This window comes from Trichogramma pretiosum, unplaced genomic scaffold (genome assembly GCF_000599845.2).
Source record: "Trichogramma pretiosum strain Unisexual culture from Peru unplaced genomic scaffold, Tpre_2.0 scaffold29, whole genome shotgun sequence".
Lineage (NCBI taxonomy): Eukaryota > Metazoa > Arthropoda > Insecta > Hymenoptera > Trichogrammatidae > Trichogramma > Trichogramma pretiosum.
In genome coordinates, this window is record NW_019641669.1 from 1,897,054 (window position 1) to 1,904,082 (window position 7,029).

Here is a 7,029-nt window from a genome sequence, read left to right on the forward strand (position 1 = left end):
AAAATCCGCAACGACGCCAGCACCTACACACATTCGCCTAGTTGACTTTATCCTTATATATCCTCACTTTCTCTTGGGCGCTCTATTGGCCTGTCCGTCTGTCTGTCCCAAGCCTCCGTAACTCCGTATGTGTGCGTTTGTGTGCATCGAGGCAACGCACACACATGTACGCTGTATACAACCTTGGACTTGACTGCACATTTATGGCTTCCCGACAAATTGCGCTCACTTTGTATGTATCTATACGCACGTATAGGCATGCGAATGCTGTATACGAGATGAACATTTTTTTCTCGACCTTCCATCGACGTATACATCGGTATATCACCTAATTATTTGACATTTTCGATCCGATATACAATGAGATCGTTCACGTGCATTTTCAAACCCAACCCATACATTTCTTCGACCGAAAAAATAATCATAACAGATTGAAATTTTGTTAAAAATCTTTTCAACAAGTTTTATGGCAGTCGCGCGCTGCTCCACTCGTTACGAGATTTGGCATCTTGGCGCGCGAGATAAGAATCTCTCTCGCAGGTGAATGATTAATTTACCGCCTCGCGCCCAGCCTAAGCCGTGCGAACGTTATTGCACTTGCGATTTTTTTTCTTCACCATTCTATGTCGAGAGTACACAGCTTGAATTTATGGGTAACACGTCGCATATCTTGCAAAATTGTATATGCGTACGCGTGAGATCGCGTCGATCGCAATTAAACGACGCGATCGCGAAATTGTCGTCGTCGTCGTCGGAAGAAAAAAAATTGTCAAAGAGACAAAAGGACCATACGGCAAATGTCCGTTTTCCAATGTTATATACGCGAATATAACGCATGACATAGTATAACGACAAAGGACTCTCGATCTTGTGAGATCGTGACATCTTAATTGGCAAAGCACTCAAGTGTGTGTTTATATACGACGATCGTTTGATCTATGCCTCTCCTGCACACATAGTACAGCGTGTACGCACGTGGACATAAATTAATCATAATTGACGAGACATACTCACGTATATGGGGGCTTTATGCCCAGTCGTATAAATACAATCTCTCTGTCTTTTTCGCTGCGAAAATAGATCCGTTCATTACTATCACTTTCGTTGCTCTCGAGGCAGCAACAGCAGCAGCAGCCTCCCAGACGAGTTAACTTGTATCTCATACATGTATACGAAGCCTCGTTGTCTGTGTGTATGTGTGTATGTACACCGCGCGGTCTCCTAATTGGAAAGTCATTCTTGGGCCGAGCTTATGGACGGGCGGCCAACGACGACAAAAAAAAGGAAACAAACGGGGTAAAAAAATTAAAAAGGAACGAAACGGAGGAATATAACATCCTGCTGCAGCTGTGTACAGATGTGTAAGCGATCAGCGCGGCGGCGTCGGCGGCGACAGTCATCCCCTTATATTGGAAATGGTGGAATGTGTTTTGTAAGTAAGTCGATCGTAAACAAGCGATTATCGCTTCGGTAAATCGATGTGTCCATACACACACTGATATACGCATGTAGGTATATGTGGTGCAGAGTATGTGGGCAGACACACACATACACATATATAAACGCTAGCCGCAGATATCGCATCCCGATGGACGCGTGTGTGTATACTGTACTATATAACTTTCACTCGCGCGTCGAGCGCCCTACACACACGGTGCATAACTACGACGAGACTTTCCCGCACACACGAGCTCGAGCAGCTCGCCCATAAGTATCATATTCGGAGAGACATTATATGCAGCAGCGTCGCGCGCGAAACAGTATCATACCTGCGAGTCCCTCGAATTTCTTTCATAACGCGCGGTGGTATGCTCCCGAGGTGTCGTTATAATTACCATCTCGCACCGCAGATCGCTGAGCTTTCGTATATTATGTGTGCGAGTCCGGTGTGAGCAGCGCCGCTGCCGCAATTCCGATGCACGCGGAGCGATAAGCGTGAAAAATCGCCGCATGACTTTGCGTATACACACGCGCGGTGTATGGGCGCAGCAGCTCCTTTTTTTCGGCCGCGCGCAGCACACTTGAACTTGTGCGCTTTACAAAGCGTGTAATACGTTTAAGCTGCCGTCGTCGAAGAAAGAGAAAAAAGAGATAGGCGCGAGCTCGGACGCGATTAACTTTGGCGTGTATAGTGCGACGAAAAAAAAGAGCAGCGTACAGGTATATGGTGGAAGGTTTTTTGTACACACACACACAGCGATCCGCACTTGTGAGCAGCGTAACAACAGGTAGACGCGGAATATAATAACTTCATTCATAATGTTATTGTACGTCGATCAGGACATGCGCGTCGATGTGTGTATGTGTGTGCGGGGGTGGCGAAAAAACGACATATTATATTATAGTAGAGTCGGTGCGCCGACAGCTCCGACGCTTGATTAAATACGTTTATAATCGATGCATTATTATACATTTTTGCCCCGTAATGAGAAAGCGAAAAATGATCGACATGGACGCGCATGTGTATGCGAGTGCCAAGGCACATTTGACTCTCGTCCGCACTCCGCGTTAATATAAATAATAATGTACTGCTCAGCTGCACTATTTTTCTTTTTTTCCGTGGCACTTGGCGTGTACGTTTTCCGTAGACGGCCAATAAAACCAAGTACGCTCGCGCGTGCTCGGGTAATCTCTATAATTCAAAAGCTCGACACATGATGCGCTCTCGAGTCTTAACATAACAACGTGGTGTACATACCTATATAGTCTCGAGAGAGCAAAGATTCAAGCTCGTTGAGCGATGTATTTTATAAATATATATTTATATGCCTTGGCGCGATCACATTGAACGAGTTTATTCGCATGAGGCATGTGTGCATAAAACAGCTAGTGCGCGCGCGGGATTAGTCGCAGTGACAAACGATGCACTCGTAAATAATATCGCGCGCGCGTGGAACGTCGTTAAAAAGCGCATATACATTATACGCTACATACTCTTTAACTCGTGAGTGTGTACGTCTAAGTGCGGCTAACGAACAATCGCACATTTGTTAACCTTTTTTACGATCCGCGCGGGGATAGGAAAGTTAATTTTTCCATTACGCGGATACGCCGATGAAAAATTAGTCGTTAACTTTTTTTTCTTCTGTCGGCTCGTATTCGTGAACGCGCGAGCTTTTTTTCTTTTTATCAACTCGACCTCGACTGATAGACGTTTGTATAGACAATAGGTAAAAGTGGATTGTCCGCGTGCCCTTTTAAAGTATATTTCACCGTTATTTATCAAAATCCCATAGAAGTGGTATACTCGTATCTAAGAAGTGCCTAAGAATGGCGTGAATAATGTTTGAAACAATTAATAATCGATGGAATAAGAAATGTGAAAAGGTTGAATAATGTATATACGAGTGGATTGGATTAAAAGGAAGTACATAGCTACGTGCCGGAATGTACTTGGGTTGAGCAATGAGTCGCTCGAAACATTCCTCCGAAACAGTTGAAATAACAAAATGATGAAACATTTTTCGAGTACGTCCACATTTTGGGTCAGTGTGCGCGCGCGTCAAAGAATTTGAAGACTTCTGTCATCGACCTGCCAAGTTATCGGGACGCGCGTTAAATAGACTATGACAAAAGACGCCATAAAAGATATTAATGCGACGGTATTTAATGGAATAAAAACAATTTCCTTGCGTATGCACCCTTTAGGCCAAATTGATAAAATTCTTCGAATGTAGGCCTCCGCTTATTTACATCGTAAATCGAGGTAAAGCTCGAATTAGACGCCGCGCGGCGAGATAAGACTCGGCTCTCTCGCGGTCCGCGACTTTACACGCCCGAGTGTAATTGTCGATATATACAGATATAAAGTACCCAGCATACGTATACACATGTACACCTACGTGCTGTATGGCAGTTACAGAAGAGAGTCATTAATTGGAGGCCCTCTCGCGCGCGCGCGCAACTGTACATATCTCGCTCCTCGACTCGCGTTGCGCGCTGCGGATAACGTGTTAATGGAATTAAAAGCAAATGCTATTTCTCCTGTGCGCCCGCATACATTATATTAAACGCAGCCCCGGCTTGGTATATAATATTATCAGGACGCGCCGAGTGAGAAGCGTTCCTGTTTATAATGCGCCGAGCTTATATAGTGTGTATGTACGTACGCCGATCGGAAAATAATTTGTGCCGCACGCGAAGCCGCGCTAACGAATAAATAATTTATTTATGCCGCTCCTTTTTTTTTACGTACATTGTAAATATGTTTGCTGCGCCGAGTTGCTGCGCCACCGCGGCGTGTTTCGCGTGTTTCGACAAACGGATTGTGTGTCGAACACAATCGATACGGCCGTGTTCAGGAGATATCTCTTTTTCGAGCGAGCAGAGCACGATATTGTGCAGCTCTTTGAATATTATGGCAATTCACCTGCCACAGGCTCCGAGTGTATGTATGTTTTTTATGACGTGTACCTCAACCACTTCTGCTGCTGCGGCTGTAATATAAAGAATATTTTGTCAGCCGTTAAAGCCGCGCGATTGCATAAATATAAATCGGCGCCGAATGATAATCGCATAAAACCGCGCGCTACGATGTCACCACGTCGCGGGTCCGCGCGCGATTGCTCTATGTACATTACTCATGCCTATCGCCGGAGAATCTAACGAGCTATAGAAAAAGAGAAAACAGCTTTTGATGAAATCATTTGTAAAACCAGCTCTCCCTGCCGCGCGCGCAACCGACCCCTCCGTCTCCTCAGCCGCGCTGCAAAAAGTAATAATAAGTTCTTTATCGCACTCGCTCGCGGACGAGCTCTTCATTTTTACACCTTTACGACTCCCCGGCCTGTGCACCGCGCCACGGCGCGTCGGTTATATTATATTATATATGAATTGTTTTACTGACTCGTTGGAGCTCTCTGCGCCACGCGCTTTGATGTTCATAAAACCTCGGGCACGGCTTCAAAAGCGCCTCCTCGACTCGACAATTTAACGCGTCTTATGTAAAGAGAACTTGATAATATACACGATCATCGTTCGCTCGCGCCGTCGATTGCGAAATGCTCCGTCTATGGACGTAGCCACGTTGGTTTTTTTTCATTTTCGAGATCGCTGCGAATTTTTCGATATTGTATATTTATTTTTATAACTCGTGATGCATCTCACGACTCGCAGTTCGCGTGTTTCTAGCTGTACCCTCTATCTTGGTGTGTGTGTGTGTATAAAATACAAACACGAAATGTTGCAATTGCCGCACGCCATAGAGCAATCAATGCAGTAAATATTATAGATACTGTGTACGAACCGCCACGACACGGATCTATGTTATTTGAAACCATTAAATATATCATCTTTGGCTAATGAGTGTTTGGTTAGACGCGCCATTTTTTCGAACGAGCAACATTTACGTAAGAGAAAAAAAGCCGATGTGCCTCGCTCGTGCGACTCTGTGAGTAGGTGTAGATGAGTTTCTGTGAACGCTACGGGCGCAACGCTGAACACGATGCAGCTCTGCACTCGTAATGGCACTTGTAGAAATGGATTTCAATTTGTTCAAACTTGTTATTTTCGGGTGTGTAACTTTGAGCACACGAAATTATATTCACCGCGAGTAAATAAACATAAGCATCAAATATTGTGTATACGCATAAACCCAGATGCATAAGCGTGAAAATGTTACGTCTGTAGCTTTCATTTGCTTCTATAATTTGAGACTAGCTACGAGTTTTTTTTCAATTTCTTATAGCACTTATCATCGTAATTGACGTCTGACGAAGCTACAAATTTCTACAAAACTACAAATTATTTTAAAAATAATTGAAAGAAATTCAACGAATAAAATTTTTTAATATATTTTTTTCAAACATTAAGTTATTACGATAAACATTAGTTTCACGCTCCAGTAACCAATTGAACTTCATTCCTAATATCACGTGTGTAATAAAATTATAGGTACTTTGCAGGTGTCGGTCAAGATTGATATTTCTCTGTTGTTTGAATGATTCTCTATATTTATCACGCATATCCTATAAGTATGACATTTTTTTTGCAAATTTCTCTATATAGTTTGAACGATAGGTGAGTGCCTATTGCAATACAAAACTGCGTATTGACAGTCGATGGTAAACGGGGAAGGTACCGAGGAGCTATTACAATTGCAGGATCACCTCAATAATGTATGAGTACTGTGCTCGTAAATTAAGGAGGCTCTTTCGGTACCGGTTTTTGTACAGTCGAACGCGCTGTAGCTTACGCATGGTGCAGAACGCAACGTAATGCGCATGTGCCGTACGGCTAGGCCTTTCTCGAGCAGACATCTGATTTTAAGTTTATTTCCCATTGAGAAATAGATTTAGTTGATTTTTTTTATAAAATGTTCAATTCATATTTTAATAATAAAAGATTTCTTTCTTAGAATTGCCCCGTTTTTTATTTAATTTAAAATTTTTATTTTTATTCGAATTTGAATTTCGCGCTCTTTTGCGTTGCGTCGTCTTTCGGATCACATCGAGGAATTCAACGGTTATCACGTTATATTTCTTCAGAACGTTCGCCAACCTATATTTTTTATCATTTCATTTTAAACATTATTAAATTCCCTTTCAGAAAATATAACTTTTATCAAAGTCTCTCATCATTGAAAAAAGTTATTAACAAAAAAAGATAGCCTCCCATAAGACTGCATGTTAAAATGAGCATTTTCGACTGCAGTTTTCTCGGAAGTTAGTTCGCCGACCCCCAATTTTTTTTTTTTCTACATAATTGTGATGCTCTAAGGAATCGATGATATCAATTACATCAAATTCTCTCATCTTTGACAAAATCGAAAGAGCCTCCTTAATGAATTCAAGGTACAGTGTTGGCTGCTCAAGGCGTTTAACCTTAAATATTTTCTCTGAGCACTTGGTGAAAATTCACACTACGATTTTATATATAATCGAGCGAGTTATGGAAAGTAACAGGGGCATAGTAAGGTATGACTTTTTTGTAAAGATATTTTTTAAGCTATTGCTCGATCATACTTAATGAATCTTCAGGGTGAAGAAAGAGCCGAACGATACTTGGCCAGATGCAGGCAACGATTATAAT